The 27,075-nt window shown below is 35.6% G+C and overlaps 1 protein-coding gene across 1 annotated transcript in view; it reads left to right on the top strand.

Annotated features, from left to right (window-relative positions):
• The window catches only part of CPQ (carboxypeptidase Q), a 604,930-nt gene that overhangs the window by 574,181 nt on the left and 3,674 nt on the right, over positions 1–27,075 (top strand). The window lies entirely within an intron of this gene.

Consider the following 27,075-nt stretch of genomic DNA (forward strand, 5'->3'; position numbering starts at 1 on the left):
TCAAAAGTCATTATTCTGTATCTGGATACTCTTTGCTAACATCAAAGAGATCACTGCTAAAACCATTTTAAAAATCCTTTCAGGTAATTTAGAGAATGAAATACAATGGACATACTATCACTCTCTCTAGTTACACCTTTTTTTCTGGAAAATGTTTGCAATAGCATGAAAGGATGGCAGACCAGCCAAGAAACCAATAAATGGTGGCTGTAGACCTCACTCAATTATTAACAGACCACTGATCCCAGATAAGGCATTCAACCTCCCAGGTCCTACAATTTCCTCATCTGAAAATGAAAGTGTGGGTAAGAATTTCCCATGGTACAGCTAGCACAGGAGAAATATTAGAAGTCAGGATACTCATGCTGCAGTCTTCATACTCCATTTGAAACCACGTGGTCTTGGACAAGTGCATTAGGCTCAGTTTCTTCATATATAAAATGGAAAGGCATTAATAGCCTAGAGAACCAGGGTCATGTGAAGATCAAGTGATACTGTAGGGAGCATGCGCAAATGTCACATTTTGCTCTCATGTAGTAGCCCTTACAGCTTAAGATAACATTTAACAAGAGTTGTGATTTAGTGTAAGGGTTAGTAAACTGGCCTATGGGCCACATCTGACCCATTACCAGTTTTTGTAAAAATAAAATATAAAATGAATTTAAAAACTCCCAACAAACAAAAGTCCAGAAGCAGATGGCTTCACAATTGAATTCTACCAATATTAAAGAAGAGCCAATACCCATCCTTCTCAAAGTATTCGAAAACGTAGAAAAGGAGGGAATACTTTTAAACTCATTCTATGAGACCAGCATCACTCTAATACCAAGACCAGATAAAGATACTACAAAAAAGAAAATTAAAGACCAATATCCCTGATGAACATAGATGCAAAAATCCTCAACAAAATACTAGCAAATACTAGCAAACCAAACTCAAAAATACATCAAAAAGATCATCCATCATGATGAAGTGAGATTTATACTAGGTATGCAAGGATGGTGCAGTATTTATAAATCAATCAGTGTGATATACAGCATTAACAAAAAAGGATAAAAACCATGTAATAATCTCAATAGATCCTGAGAAAGCACTTGACAAAATCCAACATCCTCTCATAATAAAAACTCTCAACAAAATGGATATAGAGGGGAATGTACCTCAACATAATAAAGGCCATATATGACAAACCCACAGCTAATATCATACTTAGTATGATAAAATAAAATAAAGGTGGAAGCTTTTCCTCTAAGATCAGGAACAAGACAAGGATGACCACTCTCACTACTTTTATTCAATGTAGTACTGGTGGTTCTAGCCATGGCAGACAAGATAAAGAGATAAAAGGCATCCAAATTGGTGTAAGAAAGAAGTAAAACTCACTGTTTGCAGATGACATGATGTTATATATAGAAACCCCTAAAGACTCCACCAAAAATACTATTAGAACTTATAACAAATTCAGCAAAGTTGCAGGATACAAAATTAATACACAGAAATCTGTTGCATTCCTATATGCTAACAACAAACTACAGAAAGAGAAATCAGGAAAACAACGCCATTTACAATTACATCAAAAAGAATAAAATACCTGGGAATAAACCTAACCAAGGAGGTTAAAGATCTGTACTCTGAAAACTATAAGACACTCATGAGAGAAATGAAAGAAGACTCAATAGACAAATCAATAGAATCTATCCCATGCTCCTGGATAGGAAGAATTAATGTTGTCAAAATAGCCATCCTGACCAAAGCAATTTACAGATGCAGTGCAATCCCTTTCAAAATGCCAGTGACATTTTTCAATGAACTGGAGCAAATAATCCTAAAATCCATGTGGAACCATAAAAGACCTTAAATAACCAAAACAATCCTGAGAAAGAAGAACAGTGCTGGGGGTATTATACTCCCTGACTTCAAGCTATACTACAAAGCTAAAGTAACCAAAACAGTATGGTACTGGTATAAGAACAGACAGATAGATCAATGGAACAGAATAGAGAGCCCAGAAATACATCTATGTGTACATGGTCAATTAATATATGATAAAGGAGCCATGAATATACAAAGAAAAGGCAGTCTCTTCAATAAATGGTATTGGGAAAACTAGATTACTAACTCCATACACAAAAATAAACTTGAAATGGATTAAGGGCCTAAATATAAGACATGAAACCATAAAACATTTATAAGAAAACAGGCAAAAATCTCATGAACATAAACATGAGCAGCTCTTTTCTGGACACATCTCTCTGGGCAAAGAAAACAAAAGCAAAGTAGGACTATATCAAACAAAAGCTTCTGTACAGCAAAGGGCACCATCAACAGAACAAAAAGGCAATCTACAGTATGGGAGAATTCATAAAGATTTATCCAATAAGGGGTAAACATCCAAAATATATAAAAAACTCACACAACCCAAAACCAAAAAAACAAATAACCCTATTAAAAAATGGTCAAAGGACCTGAAGACATGTTTTTTCCCAAAGAAGAAATACAGATGGCCAACAGGCACATGAAAAGAAGCTCCACATCCACATTGCTAATCACAACATTTAGGATGGCCACTATCCAAAGACAAGAAATAACAAGTGTTGGTGAGGATGTTGAGAAAAGGGACCCCTCCTACACCATTAGTGGGAATGTAAATTGGTGCAGCCACTGTGGAAAGCTGCATGGAGGTTCCTCAAAAAACTAAAAATAAAAATACCATATGACCCAGAAATTTCCATTTCTAGCAATTTACCCAAAGAAAACAAAATCCCTGATTCAAAAAGGTATATGCACCCCTATGTTTATTGCCTCATTATTTACTATAGCCAAGATATGGGAGCAACCAAAGTGTTCATCAATAGATGAATGGATAAAAAGGTGGTACATATATACAGTGGAATATTATTTGGCCACAAAAAGGAAAAATCTTGCCATTTGCAACAACATGGATGGACCTAGAGGGTATTATGTTAAGTAAAATAAGCCAGGCAGAGAAAGACAAATGTCATATGATTTCACTTGTTTGTGGAATCTAAAAACAAAACAGAACAAAATGAACAAAATAGCACTAAACTCACAGACAGTGAGAAGTAACTGGTGGTTACCATGGGGAGGGGTGGGGTGAGAGGGGGTATAAAGGGATGCAAAAATTCTCAGTCATAATATAAGTTGGCCACAGAGATGGTAGTACAGTATGAAGAATATAGCCAATGATTCTGAAAAATCATTAAATACATAAATATATGCACATACACACAGATGCATATATATACACATAGTTACAGTTACATATTTACATTTATACACACTGTCTATGATTGCTTTCATGCTTTAACAACAGAGCTAAATAGTTGTCTTGCAACACAGACCATATGGCCCACAAGATCTACAATATTAGTCTCTAGACCCTTACAAAAATACTCTTCTGACTCTGGACTAGCAGAAAGGTTGCGGATTGGTGTTTAAAGGTCCAGGATTCTCTCAGGTTCTGTGTCACTGTATGATCTCAAGTAAATGATTTACTCTCTGGTTTTGTTTCTCACACTCTGAAAAGAGGGGAATACAAATCCACCCCTTCTTTCCTCACAGAAATGTTGTTAGGATAGATAGGAAAACAAAAGCATTGATCTTTCTGAAAGGAAAGATTATTTAAATTATTTAAATTCAAAGTATTATTCATAAGAATGGATGCTGTTAGATGATTCAGCAATAACTGATGTGTGACTCTTCTCTGATATTAGTTCTCTATGCACGTGAGTGGGAGATTACTTAGATCAGTGATAACACAGACCCCTGCACCATGGTACTACATCAAAAGCTAAAATAATATACTAGAATCTAATTTAATCACAGTATCTACACAGGAGTATGAGTTTTAATTGCTTCTTTATCCATGATTCTCTGAAGGTTATCATTAAACATTTATAAGACAAGAACTTAAGATCATGCCAACATCTCAGTTGGGGCCATAAACAGCTGGCCATCTTAATCCAAGACCAAGTGAGAGAGCAACTTCAAGCACAAGAGGAAGGGCTATTCCCAAAACAGAAGAACAGTGGTGGTAGTAGCACATGGGCTTGTTTGCAGAGAAAATACCAAAGATAATTTGTTTATGTTAAAACTTTAATCCATATTTGATTCTTAGAAGCATGACTGATAAGCAGGCTGGTCAAGAACATACATAAGTGCTTATTAAACCTTTGCCTAGTACAAGTAAATATTGGGACCTCTTCTTTTCCAAGAATGCCTTCAAATCTCCAAGGAGGATTTCCCTAAAGGAGCAGCTTTTAATGTGTCTGAAAACAGCCATCTAAAGAAGCCAAGCCCAGTCTTTGAAAGGAACACTGGCCCAGGTGCAGACCATTTACAGTCCCTACATACAAAACTCCAGATTTATGGCATAGATAAATTAGTAGGCAATCATTTGCTCTATAAAAGGAGTCTTCATTTTACAAGCAGGTTCACTGCCATGTTCCTTTACTGATCTATTGCCACCAGTGCAGTTCCTATAAAATCTAATTGTTAGAAATGTGATACACATATGCTTTTTCATTGCTAACCTGATGGAAAAATGAAGACAAGGGTGCTCTTATAATCCCCTTAGTGTTGAAAATGTGGTTTTTGTCAAGATCTTTTGTTCTCAGTCTAGGAGCTTAATGTTACTTGTTACTTCTGATTGGCTAAGAGAGGTGCGGTGCATAATTCTTTACTACAACAACAATGAAACAATATTATGTATTTTCACTGATTAAATCACCCTGATTATCTGCAGGAGATTTTTTTTTTGTATTGTTACTCTGCAATTACATGAGGAACATTATGTTTACTAGACTCCCCTCTTCACCAAGTCCCCCCCCAACAGACCCCATAACAGTCACTGTCCATCAGCGTAGTAAGATGCTGTAGAATCACTACTTGTCTTCTCTGTGTTGCACAGAACCTCCCAGTGCCCCCACCCAACATTATACATGCTAATTGTAATGCCCCCTTTCTTTCCCACCCCCCTTATCCCTCCCTTCCCACCCATTCTCCCCAGTCCCTTTCCCTTTAGTAACTGTTAGTCCATTCTTGGGTTCTATGATTCTGCTGCTGTTTTGTTCTTCAGTTTTTCCTTTGTTCTTATACTCCACATATGAGTGAAATCATTTGGTACTTGTCTTTCTCCACCTGGCTTATTTCACTGAGCATAGTACCCTCTAGCTCCATCCATGTTGTTGCAAATGGTAGGATTTGTTTTCTTCTTATGGCTGAATAATATTCCATTGTGTATATGTACCAGATCTTCTTTATCCATTCATCTACTGATGGACACTTAGGTTGCTTCCATTTCTTGGTTATTGTAAATAGTGCTGCGATAAACATAGGGGCACATCTGTCTTTTTCAAACTGGGCTGCTTCATTCTTAGGGTAAATTCCTAGAAGTGGAATTCCTGGGTCAAATGATATTTCTATTTTGAGCTTTTTGTGGAACCTCCATACTGCTTTCCACAATGGTTCAACTAATTTACATTCCTACCAGCAGTGTAGGAGGGTTCCCCTTTCCCCACAACCTCACCAGCATTTGTTGTTGTTTGTCTTTTGGATGGTGGCGATCCTTACTGGTATAAGATGATATCTCATTGTGGTTTTAATTTGCATTTCTCTGATGAGAAGTGATGTGGAGCATCTTTTCATGTGTCTGTTGGCCATCTGAATTTCTTCTTTGGAGAACTGTCTGTTCAGCTCCTCTGCCCATTTTAGGAGATTTTTTTTAAATGAAAGATCAATCACACAGAAAGAAGTTAACTGGTGTTTTAATGATGAGTCATAATGTTAACAATAGCTACCATACTGAACATTATCATATGACAAGCAGTACTCCAACTCATTAGCTCACTGAACCTCAAACAAACCTAAAATGATGGGTATAATTATAATCATTTCTATGTTATAGATTGGAAAATTAAGGCATAAAGAAGTAAAATATCTTTCCCTATATTACAAGCTGTACTTGCAGTCAGGATTCAAATTCAGTGAGGCTGGCTCTATAATTCATGCTATTAACCACTATGCTATATTGACAAAGCAACTGTCAGTGCTGAAATATAGGAGCAAGAACAGCATATAACATATTTTCTGTTTTTGAGAGGCTAATAGGTTTGTCAATTATATCTCAATTTAAAAGGCTTTTAACTTTTTTTAAAAAATTTGAAAAACAAAGAGTATCTGCTTTAGGCCATGTTACAGAAACTGGTATTAGACTTGCTCTTTGCCATATAAACAAAACAAACCCAGAAAACTGGACAAAGCATAGTCAACAAAAAATTTCATACATTGGACAATAGGAAAGTGAGTTCCATTAGCCCTAAGGGAAAGAAAACAAAAGATGACCCCAGTGGATGCCCCGGTTTCCTGCCTGGAGACACATTTGAGGCTATGGCACAGGGAAGGAAAGCGCAAGCACAGCACAGTAGTGTCTCTAAATCGCAGAGACAAATTAGAGTCTGAGGCAGCTATATTTATAGGGCTGAGTACCAAAGAGAAAGGAGCAGCACAGAAAAAACCTTTTGACATCTGCATAAGGATCTCCTCAAGTCATTTGCTGCATACTAAAATTAGCATGTATAGAGGAAAATCCCATGAGTCTCAGCAAAGAACAGCTATCAAGGAGCTGGAGACTGAAGATTCCCAGAGCCTAGAGGGCTGGGAAAATTTTTAATCCTGATCAGAAAAATGGAACAAACTTGTTGAGTATGTGGTGCATTCCACAGAAGCCACAGAAGGGTCTCACTTTAATAGTAGGGCTAAACTAGTCCTTGAATCAAAACTACACCAGAATCACCTTAGAAAAACTTAAAAAGACTTGAAATGATTTATCACATCTATAACTGCCAAAATAACATTCAACATTCTTTAAAGGAAGACAGGAAAACCCAGACAACAGTGTAAAATTTATAAGATCTATCATAAAAAAAAAAACTACTGGACTTGTGAAGATGCAAGAAAATGTAACCCATAACCAGGATAATATTAAGTCAAGAGAAATAGACTCAGGAATGATAGTGATGGTGAAATTGGCAGACAAGGAATATAAAGAGCTATTATAAATATATTCAAGGATTTAAAAAAATAAAAAATATGAGAGGAGAAATGGAAATTATAAAAAAACAGCCAAATGGAATTCTATAGCTGAAAAGTTCAATATATCAAATAAAAAATTCATTGAGTGGCTCAACAGCAGATTTCATACTGCTAAATAAAAGATCTGTGAACTCGAAAACATCATAATAGAACCAATCCAAACTGAAGACAGAAAAAAATGAGTGATAGAAATGAACAGTCTCAATGACCTGTGGGAAAACAGCAGTTTAGCACATGTATAAATGGAATCCTAGAAAATGGCAGAATGGCAGCCAATTAAAAATTGCAGAATCAACAACTAAAGTTTTCCAAAATGTAATAAAAGCTACAAACTTATATGTCCAAGAAGCTTGAGAAAACCTAAGCAGGATAAATAACAAGAAAATATCATGATATTTGACTTGCTGAAAACCACTAATAAATAACTTAAAAGCTTCCAAGCAAAACAGTGCACTACATATGGGAGAAAATGATAAGAATAATCTCTGATTTTTTGGTTAAATTTAATTTCTGGAAGAAAACAATGGACAACATCTTTGAAGTGCTCAAACAACAACCTGCCAACCTAGAATTCTATAATTAACAAAAATGTCCTTCAAAATTAGGATGAAGTTAAGAAAGAAACTTTTAGACAGACAAAGCTTGGTGAGTAAATTCTTCTCCCAAAGGCTTTTCTATAGGAAATATTAAAGGAAGTTTATCAAGCTGAAATAAAATGATTGACAGAAATTCAGATTTGTACAAAAGAGAAGAGTGTGTAAATTGATAAATACACGAGTAAATAGAAAATGCACTTTTGTTGCTTTAAAAATACCTTTTTTAAATAGTGAATTCTTAAAGCAAAAATGATATTTTGTGGGATTTATAAATATGAGGTCATAAAATGTATGAAAATAGCACAAAGGACAGAAGAGTTGTAGGTGTACTATTGTAAGATTCTTAAGTATATGAAGTAAGTAATATCTGAGTGAAGACTATGATAAGTTAGAAGACATGTTGTAAATACTAGAGCAAACCCTCAAAAATAAAAAAGAGGTGTAACTATAAGCCATAGAGAGAATAATATGGAATTTTTAAATATTAAGTTTTACAAGAGGAAAGGAATAAAGGAGGAACAGAAGAATAAAGAATAAGTGAAACAAATAATAGCAAGATGGTAGACTGAAACTCAAGTGTATGATAATTAGGTTAATCATAAATGGACTAAACCCTCTAATTAAAAGACAGATTGTCAAACTGAATAAAAAAGCAAGACTCAATTATACGTTGTTTGACTAAAATACACTCTAAATGTAAAGGCAGAAGTAGGTTAGAAATAAATAGATGGGTAAAATACACACAGCAAATTCTAAACATCTGAAAACTACAAAACTGTACTATTCATAAAAACAGGTGTCAAAATAAAGAATACTATTATAGAGGAGTAACATTTTATAATAATAGTCTATTTATCATTAAGACATAGAAATTGTAAATGATAGTGCACTCAATTACTAAGATTCCAAAATACATGAGGAAAAAACTGACAGAATTCAAACAGACAAATCCATAGTTGTGGTTGTAGATGTCAACACTCATTTTTCAGTAATTGTTAGAACAAGTAGAGAGGAAGTGATTATGTATACGGAAGACTCAAACAACACTATCACTCAGCTTAATAAAATTGATATTATAAAAACTGTGTTCAACAATAGCAGAATGCACATTCTTTTCTTTAAGTGAACGTAGAGCATTCACCCTGCAGAGCATATGCTGAGTCATAAAAACAGTCTGAATGGATTTAAAAGTATTAAAATCATATGAAGTATGTTTGCTGACCACCATGGAGTTAAATGAGAAGTCAAAAGTGGTAAGATACCTAGGAAATCCCCAAATATGTGAAAATTAAACAGCACAGATGGTCAAAGAAGAAATCACAAGGAAAATTAGATCTTAATAATAAAAACACAACATATCAAAATGTGTAAGATAAACCTAAAGTTGTACTTAGATGAAAATGTATGGATTCAAATGTTTATGTAAGAATATAAAGTACTAAAAGTCAGTGATCTAGCTTCTACATTAAGGTCACAATATACAAAAATCAATTGTATTTCTAAATACTAACAACAACCGGAATAAATTAGCCTGGAGTAAGTAGAAGAACGGAAATAAGAAGGAACAGAAATCAATGAGGTAGAAAACAAATAATAGAGAAAGTTGATGAATTTTAAAATTGACTTTATGAAAAAAATCCATAAAATTGATTAACTTCTAGCAGATTGATCAAGAAAAAAAGAGATGATGCAAATTGCCAATGTCAGGAGTGACATAGGGCACATCACTACAGATCATGTCACTGCACGTGTAAGAGGCTATTATGAATAAACATATGCCAAAATTTAGATGACATTAGATGACATGGACAAATTATTTAAAATAGACAAACTACCAACACTGAGTCAAGAAGAAATAAAAGGCATCAATAGCCCTATAAACTAAACAAATTGAGTTAATAAGTTAGAACTTTTACTCAAAGAAAGGCCCAAGTCCAGGCAGTTCCCTAGTTAATTCCATGAGATATTTAAGGGATAAATAATCTCAATATAATACAAACTTTAAGAAAACAGGCAGTAAACACTCCTAACTCATTTTATGAGGCCAGTATTACACTGAAACCAAAACCAGATAAAGATAAAAGAAACTGCAGATCAATATCCTTCATGAACATAGACACAAAAATCCTTAACAAAATATTAGTGAATATAATTCAATATGTAGAAAGGATAAAAAACTATGTCTAAATGGTATTTATCTTAGGAATTCAAGGTTAGTTTAGTATTTAAAAATCAATAAATACAATTTACCATATTAACAGAATTAAGGATAAAAAATGTGACAATCTCAAGAGATGCACAGAAAGCATAAAAAAAATTCAATAGCCATTCATGATTTAAAAAAATAAGAAACCCTTAGCAAACTAAGAATAGTAAGGCTCCTCGTCAGCCTGATAAATGTAGCTATGGAAAACCTACAGCTAACATAGCACTTATGATGAAAGAGTGAATGCTTTCCTTTTAAAATGGGAAATGAGGGAAGGATTCCCATTCTCTACTTCTCTTCAATATCATACTGCAGCTCCCACGTAGTACAATTAGGCAAGGAAAGGAAATAAAAGGTGACAGATTAGAAAGGAAATAGTAGAATTATTGTTATGAATAAATAACATGATTGTATACACAGAAAATCCTAAGAGGACTATAAAAATATGCCGCTAAAACTAGTAAGTAATTTTAGCAAGGTCACAATATACAAAAATCAATTGTATTTCTAAATACTAACAACAACCAGAAAATGAATTTTAAAAAAACAGCATCAAAAAACATGAAATACTCAGGAATAAGGTTAACAAATGCATGTAAGATTTGGATGCTGAAAATTACAGAAGATGTAAGAGAGGCTTTAAAGGAGATCTAAATAAATGGAGAAATATATTGTGTTCATTAACAAAAGATTCAATATTAAGACATCAATTCTCCCCCTAAAGTGTTCACTTTGGCAGCAAATATATGAAAATTCTTCTCCAAATAGATACATAGTGTCTATACAATTGCAATAAAAACATCCAGGAAACTTCATTGTAGAAAATGATAAGCTGATTCTAATGAAAATGCTATGGGTCTAGACTATTAAAAACAATTTTGAAAAAGAAAAAAATGTTGGAGAACTTACTTCAGCTGATTTCAAAATTTCCTGTCTGTAAAATAAAAGCAGTGTGTAATATTGGAATAAGAACAGACAAATACATCAATGGAACAGAGTGGAGAATCCCACAATAGATCCATATATATATATGGTCACATAATTTTTACAAAAATGCAAGGTTATGTAATGAGGAAAAAATAGTATTTAAGATAAATAGTAATAAAACAAAAAAAATCCTTATAGGAAAAGAAAATTAATTTTAACCCTTACCTCACCACATGCACAAAAATAACTCAAAATGGATCAGAAACCTAAATGTAAAATCTAAAACTACAGTCTAGAAAAAACATAGAAAATATTTTGATCTCAGATTAAGCAAAGATTTCTTACACAGATTACAAAAACCGTGAACCATAAAATATTAATAACTTGGGCTTCATCAAAATCAAAATTTTCTCCTCTTTGGAAGACACCATTAAGAAAATGAAAGGTAATACACAGATAAGAGAATATACTAATGATATATATATATATATATATATATATATATATATATATATATCTGACAAAGGATTTGTAGCTCTTATAGCGCAAAAGGAGACAACTCATTAAAAATGGGCAAAATATTTTAACAAACACTACAGTCTACATGAACGCCCAATCAGTACATGGAAAGGTGCTTGACGTTATTAGTTATCATGAAAATGCAAATAAAAAACAAGATGAGACATTGCTACACTCTCACTAAAATGATAAACAAAAACAAAAACAACTGCAACAGCGTGGATGAATTCCAAAAGCATTATGCCTAGTGAAAGGAGCCAATGAAAAAGATTACATACTGTGTAATTCCATTCATGTAAAATTGTACAAAAAGCAAATCTCATCTACAAAGGCAGGAGGCACACCAGTGGTTGCCTGAGACTGATGAGAAGGAACTGGCTAAGAAAGCACACAAGTGATGGAAAATGTTCTACATCTTGATTGCTGTGGTAATTACCCAGTTTTATACATATGTTAACAAATGTACACTTAAAAATGGGTATATTTCATATTATGTAAATAATGTGTAAAAAGGAGTTATCATTTTATTGCAAAATATTAGCAGTTCCTTTTATCTAGTTTTTTCCCAAGGTTATGCAGTATCATGAATTCCTCTAGTTAATTCAAGAATTAGGAAATCAGTATGGGTTGTCTTGGTCTGAATGGGCATCACAACTGGAATTGACCTTTCTGCCCCTTGAGCTCTTATAGAACTTTGGACCTCATCTTCCAGCTCTGGGTGTGCACGCCCTAGCTCTCCTAGTTGAACCTCCTTAAAAACAGAGGCTTGGTATAACTTTCACAGTCATTTACTTAAAACTTACCCCTCATCCCATTTTACGAATATAGTTAAAAGTTGAATGAATGCATTACTGGAGAGCAGTTGTGATGGGTTGCCCTGGAAAGTCCTTAGTTTCCTGCTGATAGAGATGTTAAGAGAAAGCTGAATGCCATATATTAGGATTGTTATAAAATGATTCAAACATTAGATGATGGTTGAACTAAAAAAGTTCTCTATTTGAAAAGAAAGTCTCCAAGAGGATGAGATGTTTAACCACAGAGACAAGTAATCCTAAAAGCTAGGAGGATCCATAGCCATTCGGACAATTCCCTGACCACAGAGTGGGGTTTACTCTAAACCAACAGAGGGAATTAGATGCCTGTTATCAAGTGTATGACGTTGAATGAGAAGCAAGGGAAGGATATAATTTTGGAAATGTACAGTCAAACATTCTATTATGAAATCTAATGGAAGGAATTTCAAAAAGCACAGGTTAATGTGAGAAGTTCCCTGGGAAGAAAAGATGAATGGTGGTGTGGGCATAGGTCATCTGAGGTCGGCAGAATGTACAGAATCACCCCTTCACTCCAGCTGTGAGGTCAAGGTTCCCCACTCCTGTGGCCTTCATCTTTCTGATGAAGGGATGAATTCAGAGCAAGTAAAAGGGTTACAGATCCTCTCACTGGACTCTTACTTGTAATCATCATCCAAACCTTTAAGTTTACTCATCTGTAAAATGAGGATAATAGTAATTATAGAATCATTGTGAGGTTTAATAAGGTAATGCATGCCAAATGTGTAATTAAAACCATGGCACATAGAAAGCACTTATTAATCCTAGCTGTGATTATAGTTATGATCTTGTTACCTTTTTCATCATTAAACATTATGTCATTGTAAATAACCAATACTTCAAAGACAGGAATGCCATTTCCCAGTCTCTGTGCCATGTCCAGAGTGAAACAACCTGTACATTCCTCTAACATGCTCATAAACAGTCTATGCTGCATTAATAACATAAACTTGGGGAGGATAGGGATTTTTCCTTTTCTTCAATTCCTTTCTAAGCTTCATCTGTCGAGTCCCAAGCAGTTTGGGATGTAATTTTGTAGGTGTACTCTACTAGATTGGAAGTTCCATGAAAGCAGACACCTGTATGTTTGTGTCCACTGTGCTTAGCAAGGTACTTGGCACTTAGTAGGAGCTCAGTAGATATCAGATGAATGCATATGATCCTTCCAAAAGATCTTATATACAAGTCATGTTTAGTGTTCTCCTGAGCGGCCGCCATGCTACTCAGCAGTGAGTACAAGGTTAATACATTGTAAACGTAACTCTGATCAGCCTGAGTAGTCATTTAACCTATTCACAGCAGCTGAAAGATTATTTCTCAGTTGTATGAAATTAAACAAGAAGTAATTCATGCTTCATGTCCCATGTCCTTCATAATGAGGTCTTCTTACCGGTTTAATTAGTTACTAAAGGGGAGCATACTTTCCCTACCACCTTTTGTCAAGAATTCTAAAGGCTTTAAGAAAAATTACTCAAGAGGTGAAACAGCAGGGCTCCTGCTGTTATTTATAAACGCTGTGCTGGAAACTATTTCAGGGTCTGTAGCAGCAAATCTCGAGCACCACTTATCCCGTAATTCTGGAGTTTGAATAACAAATGATGGAATAGCTAATGACATGTTACCCCACAGAATAGCTTTAGGTTCCTTTATCATCAGCAGCCTTCTTTTTTTAAAGAACACAGAAATGTGTAAATTGCAGTTTATCTAACCACAGAAGCATTTAATCAAATGTACTATAATTAATATTTGGGGTGGCTACTGAAAATAATCACTTTCTTCATTACAAGGATTGTCTTAAAATTACATTGAGGGTCAACCATAATAGCATTGGGTATTTAGCTACACTTAAATGTTAAGTTTGCATCTCAGCCTGTAGATTCCTGTAAATGGTTTGCCATGCACCAGGATGTTTTCATGAGCATTGATTGGCATTTAATGGATATTCCTCAAACCATGTTTTACTTTAAGTGAAACATGTTTGCATTAAAGGTATGCTTGTGTCCCAGGCTCCTCCTTATACATTGATTTCCTTTGTTTTGGAATTCACAGAGCTTTCATGTTTAGCTCATTTTTTCCTTCACTGTATAATTATTTTTAGAAGGTTATATTTTAGGAGGTTTTGTGTAAAAAAAAAATGCATCCCTTTAGCAGATAATCAGTTAAAGGTGCCGCAGTTAGCTGCCAAATGGGAACCTGCCAGGTAACCAAGAAAGAAAAAGACTATTTGCATAAATAAAAAGAAAGCATATTAGAATAACTGAGCCAACATTCTCCAAATTTTTCACCATTGTCAACATCTAACTTTGCTCCATCATCAAGGATTATAGTTTGAATCAAAGATTATTCACCAGGTTTGTTCTGCTTGTAGTTCCTTCCTCAGAAGCTGTGGTGGAGGAAACTTCACTAATATTTTGCAGCATTAGCCAAGTAGTTTGTCATCTTGTTACCAACTGCCTTACACAAATGCTTGGACACACTTACCTTGGATACATCCATGCTGTCTGGCACAGAAACAAATGCGGAGAATAGAGAGGAGTCCACAGGCTCTCACTGCCAGATAAATTTTCTTCATTGACCTGAGATGCCTTTAAAATGACTCACATGGCACCATTCCCCTGTTTTCTGGATATTGTACGTGTTATTCATTAGTATTTAAATTTCATTATATTTTTATACAGCATCTTTTCAGATAGGATTTTTATTAGTAGTAAAACTTTCTTCTATATATTTATTTCCTATTTTCCATGTTACTGCTTCTTATGACCTTGACATGGCATCCAGAAGTGAGAAAGCCCTTTGTGGTGCAGACTCTTGGTCCATCTAACCCATTATTCTATTTCTAACAATGGTCCCCAGGGGCATTTTGTAGAGGGTTTGGCTGCCCACCTTGACATGACCTTAAATTATTGGATACACCCCGTCAAAACAGTCCAATTTTTCTTTGTAACCAGTATAGGTTAAGCAGCTGGGAATTTATACTTGATCCGTTTAAGGGGACAATTTTAGCCTGTCATACTTATTGAAGATCCACAGTGTAACTGGAAGAGCCTTTGAAAGTTTTCAAAACTGATTACAGTTCCAAGTACTGATACCAATCCTTGGGTGGACTTCCTTGTGGAGAATACCTGTTGCTTCTGTCCTTTGCCTCATTCCTGATTAGTTCCCTATCCACAGCAAAACATTCCCTCCAATCCCACAGCAGCCCAACCTTGCTTTATTTTGACATACAGTTTAATCAAAGGTTCTTTTAATAGGCAAAATACCTCCCTTCTCCTAGTTCATAAAAACGAGCCAAGGCTGCTGCTTATAAAAAGTCATGACCTTGATCTCTCTTTCTCTATAAACTATGTACTTAAATGCTTAATAATGAACCTTGGATTTTATAAATCCATTAACCTGGCCATGTGGAAGTGAGAATCACCAGTCAGAGGCTCAGAGAATCTGCCTTATGGCCTCTCTCATGAATGGACATATTCCAATCAGCCAGTTGGCTTCCAGCACCATAATCATTTAACAGAGGGTGACAAAATTAGGACTCCTGTTCTTCCACACCGTCCAGCACTCCTGCAATACTGCCAACCTCTCTTGCAGAATTATCAATATTCAGTGTGGGAAGAGGTCTAGAACACCATGACCATGCAATACTTCCAACTTGTCTCATTCCTTTGTTTCTGCCTGCCAACAGAAAGGAAGGTGACAGACAGAAACAAAGATTTATATCTTAATACCTACCTTCTACTGCACAGAGACTTTGTAACCTTTTTGTATCTGTAGCCAGAAATCCAAATCTGTCCATTTGAGCACAATTACAGAAAAGCCATGATGATTTTAAGGCTTTCAGTATAAACTCCACACTGGAAATAATCTTTAGAATCTTCTCAAAGCAAAGACCCGTATGCACTGAATAGTCGCAGTGTGCTCTGTTAGAAACCCTTTTCACAGTGGAGAGAACTGCAGAAAGGTGCTTACAAGGAGTCACACTGACTCGGGTGCGGGGGGCGGGGACTTTTATTGAAATTTGGCCATGACAGAAAAGTAGGCAATAAGGACTCTTTGAACAAAGGAAGAATAATGAATTGAGACTGATATCTGAACATAAGTAAGATTCGAAATTACCCCTCTCAAAAGAAGTATCAATATCAGTTTGTGTTACAAAACCAGATAGAGGAGAGAGTGGTGTGTTTCTTTATAGCTGTATATATGAAGCTATGAGTACACATGCATGTATGTAAAATCAAACTCAAAACTATTAAATATAAATGTGATGGTTCTTTTAAGATTTGTAAGTGGATGGTAGTATATTATAGTTTTTTAAAAGGTAGAGTCATGACTCATGTGGAAGGTATATAGCAGGTCAGGAGAGAAACAAGAATATTTAGGGTGAGTAGGTGTTGAGGACAAGCTCAATATTATAAACACAGACACAGACACATAAAGTATATATATATATATGTGTGTGTGTATATATATATATATATATATATATGTAAAATATTTATATATCTGTGTGCATAAACTTTATTCTCTCCCAGTCTTCCTCATATGTGGAGACCATACAGGGAGAAGGTAGAAGTCCAGACACATGTTCATGACCAGTTTGCTCAGGGCTCTCACTTAGGGTAATCATAGATAAAATCAGAGATGGTGACTCTGTGAGTAACTTAACCTTGAGAAGAAACATGAATGTCATTGTTCTTTTAAGGTTTGTAGGTAAGTAGTATTAACTTATAATTTTCTAAAAGTTATCATGTTTTTCATGTAAACATGAATGAACACAAAGATTTTACTCAGTTGAGGGAATCAGTAAGACATTAACAACAATTTACAGAGCATTTGAAAAATTAATATTCAATTTAATAAAGAAATATTAGGATAAGATTGCTAGGTTAGGTAAATAGTGCTGGGTTAAGTAAAAAACTGGTAAGTGTCCTAGACACCAATAAACTGTAAGTTTCAGGATTATCTGTTTTATGGGACAGAAACCATTTTCTTCTCTACTGGACAAAAATCTCTGAGTTCATATGTAACTTCACTAAGTCGGGCACCTTTAATCAGTAGCAAGCAGTGATTCAAACTGAGTACATTCTTCTGGGTGGCTGGGGTGGCATTTGCCCCTGAATGATATTGAAAGGATGTGCTGTCCATCTTTTTTCCTTATTTTCAAGTTGTGGACAATTTTCACAGCAGTGGTGAAAGGTATAGGAACATTTTATGTAGTTCATAGAACATTTGTATCTTAACTTCCATAAGAAATAGCCCACATTTTTGGTACTTATTCTCTAAGGCAGAGGATCCAAGAAGAGAATTCCCAGAAAGTAAGATTTATCTACCAAAAGTAGCTATAGAGGGGAGGAGACCAATATTGATCTCTGATTTTGTCTCATTAGATATTTAATAATTCTCTGATTTATCTGAATGGATTCTAAAATATTAATTGAATATCTACTACATGCCGCACATTGGAGATTGGGGGGAAGAAGACCAAGTCCCTGCTTTTAATGGAGCTTATGTTCTAATGGGAAAGACAGGCAGCAGGTAATGAAGCCATCACATTCATAAGACTCTTAGGTAGTAAAAAGGCCATGAAAGGGGAGAAAATCAGGGTTAGGGGGATAACAAATGATCAGAGGAGGGGTTGGGGTTTTGGGAGAATGGTTTGGGAGCTCCCAGGAAGATGGACAAGCCCTGCAGCATGTGGCTGGGCCAGAGCAGGGGGCTCAGTGTCAGGTGGGGATATGCTGTTCATCTTCTGGTTATAGTCCCAGGCCACCTAAGCCCACTGTAAGAACATAATCCAAACCTGTCTTCAGTCTGTTTCAAGGCCCAAGATATCTCCAACTCAAATTTCCATCTCCTTGTTGTGAGACAGAAATGGGGAGGGGAGACCAGATCAGCAAATAGAGTGAATCATGCAAATAGTTTCTCCCTGGGGAAAAAGCAGCTACAGATTTCCTGGGATAGAACAGTGAGAGAGGGTACTAAAAACCAGGAGCATGGTTTCTGGCTCAGAGACCTGGAATTGAAACCCATCTCTATTGCTGATACTGTATGACTTTAGACAAATTACTTAAATCTTCTTTCCATCTGTTAATGACACATGCTGATCACTTCCTCATGGGGTTACTGGAAGAATTAAGTGTAATAATCTCCATAAAGCTTGAGGCATACAGGAAGCACTTAAGAAATAGTATTCTTGTTATTCCCACATTTGGGGAGTCTGTAGTACCATCTTCATGTAGTAGTGATTAATTAGACTTACTACTGACATGCAGTTCTTCACATTTATGGAAAGATGAGTCATTATCACAGCATTTACGTATATGTGACCTGGAGGTCCACAAGTTCTGGTGGTGTTGACCTCAGCTATGTGGTGTGGTCATAATTATCCCAGAGGCCAATCCAAGTTTTCCAAAGAGATGGAAGGTGCAGGGCCTTAGTGACATACCTGATGCTTTATAGCTCAGACTTGGAAATTTTAGGTAGGTAGAGAATTTAAAAGCTAAATTGTGATACTTCTCATTGAGTTTGGAAATGCTTTTCTCTTTCCCTTACTATCCTGTTGTCTTGCCTTATCCTGTCCTTTGCTTTACTGTCTTCTCCTTTCTTTTTTTCTAAGTTGCTTTCTCTTCTGGTAAACTATGGATTATGAAGCTATTAATTAGTTACATCTCACTCTAATTTTCAATGAAATTTAATTCAGTAAGGATAAAACTGTCCCTTTTGAAAAGAAAAATTAAATGTCTGCAAATTCCATGAATTGATTTTCTAATGATTTTTGTAGTAATATTTTTGATTTGATAATGTTGCTGAAATAAATAATAACTTTAATTAAATTTTAAATACATGTTTAGATTTTATAGATTCTAGGAAGACTAAGTTTCCTTGTAGGGAATGAAACCATAATGTTCTTCTCTAACCCCATAATTATTATCATCAGGGGAATGTCTGTAATATAGTCCATTACAATTAAATTGCATCCCCCAGACTGTTCAAGATATGTTTATAAAGGAGAAATGGGTTTTCCACAGCTGTCTGCCTGTTAGTGCAAGCTTCATGCAGCATTGCAGCAGCCAGAGTGTATGCACTAAAATAACAGATTTGAATTTTAATATTTCAAAGTTTCAAATGTCTTTCAAAAACTCATAACATGAATTGCCTAATTTGTGTACATGAAATTCCAAATGAATGAAAATTAACCTATAGTACAAGGGGGCTGTGAGAATGTCTGTGTATTTGCCTACCCATCTCTTCAGGAATTAGCAAGTATTGAATCTTGTTCTGTTATTCTGCACAGCCCACAGTCATTACTGGGATCTTTCTGTGAAGACTGGAACCTATTGTGAACAGTATGGGGAAGGTTGGGTAGTTCCTAAAATATCCATTGGACCAGCTTCACCCAGTCATACATCTGTAAAATATTTTCTGACATGAATGTTTACAAAAAAGATTTGGAAAGGAAAGAGGGGGAAAGGAAGGAGAAAGGAAAATAATCCAAACCAGGGAAAAGGCAAGGTAGTATAGAATAGACATCATGGTCCAACTGTTCCATCTTTAAAAGCAACCATCAGAACTTTGATTTATTAACTTAGAATTTTAAGTCTTCAAGCTGTATTTAATTGATCATACTGATGTGGATGCATTGGGCCATTCTTGTGGATATGTAACATCTACAGTTAAATATTAATCTAGTGCCTTCTAATCCTTAAAAGAATCTTGAAAGTCAGGTATCAGTAACCCCATTTCGTAAGTGAGGGAACTAAATCTGAATGGCTTTACATGATTCACCCAAATTCACCCAGTTATTAAGCAAGAGTTTGATTTTGAACCCAGGCCTGTCTAACCCCTATTTCTCTCAGCTGTATCTCTATGTGTAGGTCCAACTTCTCCTTGGCTGACATACTCATGTTCACATCCTTAAATTCCAAACTTCTCTTAGAAGTAATTTCCTAACAGTGAACTGCCCTAGTGATGCAGTGTTTGTTTCCAACCCTTCAGAGCAGGCTCCTCCCTGCCAGCTTTCTACTTTTAAAATCATTTAATGATTCCCTGTTCAGAACTCATATACCCATCAAGATGCTGTGAAATTTATCCCTAGGGATAGTTAACATTCCCCCAACCCATGAAAGCATGTCAGATGCTCTCAGAAATTGAAATACAGACTCTCCTTCAGTCCTGATCTTTTACATCAGTAGCTGTCACTGATAAAATGTCTTTGGAATTGCAGAGACAGATCTGCAAGGCAGCCAACAGGCCCACCTCCCAGATCCTGTGGTTATCAGCATTCTCATTAGGAGTTGTTAGTTTTGTAAAATGTTCATGGGAACTTAGATGATCTCTTGAGGAAATACCTTCCTTAATTCACTAGCTTTAAAGGGAGGTAGCCAAATTCCCACCCACCTGGCACTCAAGTCCTCTCAGTCTGAGACAGAAAGGGAATTTCAGAGGCCTGAAGGCCTGCACGAATATTTCTTGCTTCTATTGTTTCAGTGTGGAATTTGGAGCCTTCTCTGTCAGCTATCATGCAGTATCTTTAAGAAGCTCTGAATGAGAGGGAAACAGCCCCAAGCCAGCCATACTCTGTCTGCTAGAATTCAGTGTCCTTTCCTGTTTCTTGATATTCACAATTCTGATTCATCTTCTATCCACCCTCAGTGATTTCCACTTTTTGAACACCTTTACTTTATTCTTAATTTGCAGATGAATTTGGTATTTATCTGATTCTCTCTAGGATCCAGAGAATATATGCTTCTCACCAGCTTCAACTAGTTCTAAAATGCCACAGTTTCTATTAAAATGCTTCCAGCTCTTACCAAACTACACACACATTTGTCTCTCCTGGGTGTGCTATCATCTCATGGCATAGTCTTCTGGTTTTAAAATGGACCTCTGACCTTTCCACTGGGAAGTTTGGTGATCTTCATCCACATGCATTCAAGAGAATTTCGGAGAATGGGATATTGTCATCTGGCCCTGGTTTCTGTCACTGTCCCCCAGATTATACCTCTTTCCCCTCCATCTCCTCACTACCATTGTCCTTTATACAACTTTATACAACTTGCATGTTTCTCTGCAACTATGGTGCAGTTCCAATCTCCCCACCGGTCCTCAGTGGTTCCCCATTTATGAGCTACATTCAGTCTGTTTTCAGACTTATAGGTAGGACCTTCCACAGTTGGTTGCCAAATTTGTCTGCCAATAATTAAATCAAGTTACCATCCACATCACCTAACCTGCTCACATATTCTATTATAGAACATTTGTGTCCCATTTCTGTCTGTTGACATACTAAATACTTATGCAAGATTCTCTTACCACTCCATATCTGTCCTCACCTTTGTCTACCCTCTGCTGTGCCCATGGAGGCTAACTTATGGACTGCATTAACAAGTCACCCTTGCCCTTTGGCTTATGATGGGGTTCGGCCAAGGGGAGGCTCCGCAGAATGTGGGAGGCACCAGCAGGAGACTGATTCCCTGTCTTCTACAAACAGCCATAGCTCCTATGTGGCACTGTCCTACAGCTATAGGTGTTTTCTTCTTTGCACATTTAGGCTCGGGGTGGTAATGGCTCTCCTTATTACTAGCCCTGGGGTGCTTCAGCATCCCTTATAGATTTTATTTTACCATGACCACACTTTGTAAATAGTCCTTACATCAAATTCTACAAGTTACCTTCATGGAATATCCTATCTGTTTCCTACAAGAACTCTGACTGATACAGCATCCTCAAGGCCCAGTTCACACATAAAGTCTGCTGATTTCATTCATTTGCTCAACGAATATACATTGATCTTCTATCTGGTGCTACATGGCATTGGTGACAGAGAGCAAAACAGAAGCCTTGCCTTCAAGGAGCTTACAATATAAAAGGGAAAAAAGATGTAAATCAAGCAATTACTGGATGATGAAGATTGTGATAAGAGATACATGGAGAGCACACAGCAGGGGGACCTAGTCTAGGCGTCAGAGACGGTCCTTCACCTGCATGAGCCATCCACCATATCTTCATCCTTTCCTCATAACACTCAGTACATTCTGTGTTACTAACTACGGACACATTTTCTATGCATCTACTAGGGAGTAAGCTTTTGAGAGCAATACTGTGTCTTTTTCACCTTAATATCTGCTTCAGTCCTTAGCCCACTGCCTAGAATATTGTAGGGACTCAAGTATTTGTTCAACTGAATAACTGAATATTCTGAATATTTATGGACCTGAGCCCCAGCCCACCCACTGAAGGTTTTGCCCTATCAGGGAGGATGATGAGGAGAGCTCACCCTTCCAGAGCTACTGGGCTAACAAAAAATATGTTTTACTAGTTAGGAGAGAAAAATAAAGGAGTAAGAAGCCTCCTCAACATGGGTGAAGGGCTTGATAGGTGTTATGAGCATAATACATCCTGTTTTGGATATTTGCTGACAGGCATTAGAGACATTAATTGTCAAGGTTGAGAACTGAGTTTTATTTTATATATATTTTTTGCCTCTGTGGCTTGTGTTCTCTTTAATAGTACCATAGCTGAGGTCAGTGTGAAGTAGGAACGAATGAGAAGTAAATCCAAAGTCTACTGCAGAGCAAGGAGTTTGGGTAGATAGGTAGGGGGAAACCTTGGCACAATGTTTGAAAAACTTGGATTGGGTTATAGAAAATCCATGCATCACCTGAGACAACAAAGGGCTCAGGAACAATGGCAGCACGCCATCCCCAGGGCAGGAAGTAGAGGATCGGGAGACAGGAGCTCCGGCAATGAGGCAGACGTTCCTAGAGACATCCCTCCCCTGCAAAAAATAATTGCTGGACAAGCAGTAGCTGTCTTTCTGTAATACATGGCTTACTAAGGGAATTCCTCAGAGGTAAAAAATGATAGAGAATCAACAGAGGTAAGAAACCCAGGAGCCTGGCATTTGTCTAAGGCTGTTGCTGATCCATGTCTTCCTAGTTGCCTGGGTTTTAGTAAGTAGTGAGTGCATCTGGGACAGGAGACAAAACTTTGAGCCCTAGAGTCCTTATATAAGATACTGGTTAACTTTAGATAAATAGGTGAGCTATGATTTCTAAAGTCTCCACTGACAGAATTGAAATAAACTTCCAAACTAACAGAGTGGGAGGAAAAAAAGGAATGATTGGAGGGTAAAAATCAACACAAGGGAAGATAAGGAAAAGATGGTAAAAAAGCAAAATGAACAAATAGAAAGCAAAAAAAGATGGTAAAAATGAATCCAATTTAATAATAATCATAATATACATAAGTGAATTATACTCTCTAGTTAACAACAATAGATTGTTAGACCAGATTTTAATTAAACTTTAAACTATTCACAAGAGAAATGCCTAAAAACATAAGACAGAAGAAGACTGCAAATAAAATGATGGGAAAATCCATACTAAGGTTAAGGAAACAGGCATGGCTATATTAAATATTAGGAAAAACTAGGCTTCAAGACAAAGGCATTACCACAATTGAAGAGGATAACTGTCTAGTACTAAATATGTTCATTTTACCAGGGGACAGAATTCTAAATATGTGTGCCTCTAATAGCATAACTTTGAAATATATAAAAAAGAAATTTCTGGAACTACAGGAAAAACACATCCAAAATCACAGAGGAACATTTTCACACATCTCTCTCAAAATTGATAGATCAAATAGACAACAAATCAGTAAGGAGTTAAAAGATTTGAAGAAACACAATTAACAAGTTTGGTCTAATGCATACACAGTACAATGAAAGCACATTCTTTTCAACACACAGAACACTCATAAAAAATGGATCACATAATAGGCCATAGAGAAAATCTCAACAAATTTGCAAGGATCTGTATCACACCACCCACAATCTCTAAACAGTTAAAAATAACCAAGGAAACCCCATACTTTTGAAAATTAAAAAACACATTGTAACATAAGAGTCAAGGGAAATAATAACATTAGGAATTAATAAACATTTGAAACTAAGTGATCATGAAAATACTCATCAGTACTGGTGGATGAATATGCAGTAAGTAGGAGGGGGAAGTTTATAGCCTTACTGCTTATTCTAGAGACAAAGAAAGTCTGCAAACTAATAAGCTGAGCACGCAACTCAGAAGTTAGAAAAAGAAAAGCAAATGCACCCAAAGAAAGAACGAGGATGGAAATAATAATAAATAATAACTGAAAAAAAAATCAATGAAAGAAAAACTGTACAATAGTGTCTAAGAAAACCAAAATTGTCTTTTTTTTCTCACAAGACTAATACAACTGACATACTGGCAAGATTGATGAGCGAAAAAGAGAGAAGACACCAATAACCGATATCAGGAATGAAAAAGAATGCATCCCTATACATGCTGCGATATAAACAAAGATAAAAACAGGACATTATTGACAACTTTATGCTGATTATTTTGCATATTCAAGCAAAACATTCCTAGCAAAATGTAATTTCCAAAGTTATGTCAAGAAGAAATACAAAACCTGGTTGAATAGCCCGACAACCAGGATAGAAATGGAATTGTTAGTTAAAATTTTTACCATAATGAAAGTATCAGACTTAGGTGGCTTTGTAAGTTCTACAAAATAACCAAAAGTATGTCATTCTAATCTTACACAAACTATTCCAGGGTGTAGAAAAAGAAGAAACAACACTTAACATTTTATGAGTCAGATATATCCTTGATGCTAAAAATGGATAGCCATAATAGAAAATGCAAATTTAAAAAATGTATACTTTACAGTTAGCAACAAAAAGTATAACCTGTGGAGGAAAGAAAAGTAACAAAAAGTATACAAACTGTGTTACCAAAGTTTAAAGACATTATGGAAAATTCAGCACATCATTTTCATGGATAAAAACATAATATCCTAATATAAAGATGTGAGTTCTCCCAAAACTGATATGTAGGTTAACACAATTATTATCAAAATCCAAAAATACTTTTTTGTGCAATTAAAAAATGACTCTAAACTTTAATGAAAGAACAAGTGGTCAAGAATAGTAAGATATTCCTAAAGGAGAGAAAAAAGAAAGTGAGGGAAGCTGCCATGCCAGAAAACAAAGATTGGACAGTAAAGACAATTAAGATATGGTAGTATTGCCACAGGGACAGACAGAAAGATCAGAATTAGAAAGACAAACAAACCCATATACATAAGGAAATGTGATATATGACAAAGTTGATATTGCAAATCAGTGGGGAAGGAGGATGTGCTAGTCAATAAATGTTGCTGGGAACACCTGAAAAATAAAAATAGAAGCCTACTTTCCAAAAATCAATCCCAGTTCTAGATGGATGAAGAACTCAAATATGAAAAGCAAAATTTTTAAAGTTGGAATAGAACACCAATGGATATTTGTATGATACTGGGATATGGAAGGATATCTTTAAAAAGATTTTTAAAAACCCTGAAAATCATAAAGGAAAAGATTCATAAGTTCAACTACATCTGCCCATCAAAATACATGATAAACAGTGAAAAGAGCCACAAACTGAGAAATGATTTGTAGAAACTTACTACCCACAAAAGATTAGTATCTAAAATATATCAAGAACTCCTACAAATCAATAAGAAAAAACAAACAAATCAATTGAAAAATGGGCAAAAGGTGTGAACAGGCATTTCACAAAAGAGAAAACATAAATGACCCAAAAATGCATACTTGATAACATGGTCAATATAATTGTAAAAAATTAAAATTAAAACCACAATGACATAAAAATTGTCAAGCAAAATTAGCTTAACAGTACCAAATGCTAGAGAGGATGTGAAGTAAGAGAAAGACTCATATGTTGACAGTGGAAGTATAAAATAAATTTTGGAATTGCATGATAAATTAAATACACACATACTCTGTAGCCCAGCAATTCCACTCCTACATTTAGACACTAGAGAATGCTTTTTACAGCATACAGGAACAGAAAACTGGAAACAACTTGAAGGTCCATCATCAGGAAAATGGATAAGTAAGTACAATGAGATAATGTACAGCAATAAAAAATGAAAATACTACATCTGTACACAGTAACATAGATAAATCTTACATATGTTGAGCAGAAAAAGCAAGCCACAGAAATATATCTGGAGTATATGGTTCAAAAGCACACAATGCTAATCAATTTTATGTATGTATTACATATCACATACATAATATTACATGTTTGGTAAATATATATAATATAAATATATGTGTATATATGGCCAAACCATAAAGAAAAGTAAGGAGTGATTAACATGCAAGCAGAACTGAGTGGGCACCTCTGGAAAGAGAGAAGGCTCTACAAGGTGGAGGGCTCATACAATGTGCTTCAAGGGTATTGGTAATACCTTTTTTACATTGGATTATAGATATATGTGTATATTCTATATTGTCACCCTTTCTAATACATATTTATGTTCTCAAAATCTTATGTATGTATGGTATATTTCATAATAAAACAGTAAGTAAATTAAAAAAATAAGGCCAGAGGCTAAAGAATTGTGATTGGAATCCACAAAATGGGCCTAGTAGGTTCTGAAGGATGAATAAGAGACTGAATATTCCCTGAGGCTCTGATGCATGGCTAAAACTAAAGAAAAGCTTCACTGGAGTGGAACACTTCTAAGTGGGACAGAGACTTCTACGGTGCCCTTGGAGGTGGATGAGGAATTTCACGGGAAGTGAATGATTTGAGAAGAAAAACTTGAGCAAAGGAATATGGACTTTCTTTTGTTTCCAGGAAGGTGCATAATTTGCACTGTTTCAGATATTGTCATTTTATAAATAAACAGGCCATTTGCATCAGTTACTTAAACAAAGGTTTCTTTTCCTTCAGCAATAGAAAGGCCGGAAAAAGGCAGTATAGAGCTCATTCAGTGGGTTAGCAATATTTTCCAAGTCCAGACTGCTTCTGTCTTTCCACTC

Source organism: Manis javanica, chromosome 2 (assembly GCF_040802235.1).
Source record: "Manis javanica isolate MJ-LG chromosome 2, MJ_LKY, whole genome shotgun sequence".
NCBI lineage: Eukaryota > Metazoa > Chordata > Mammalia > Pholidota > Manidae > Manis > Manis javanica.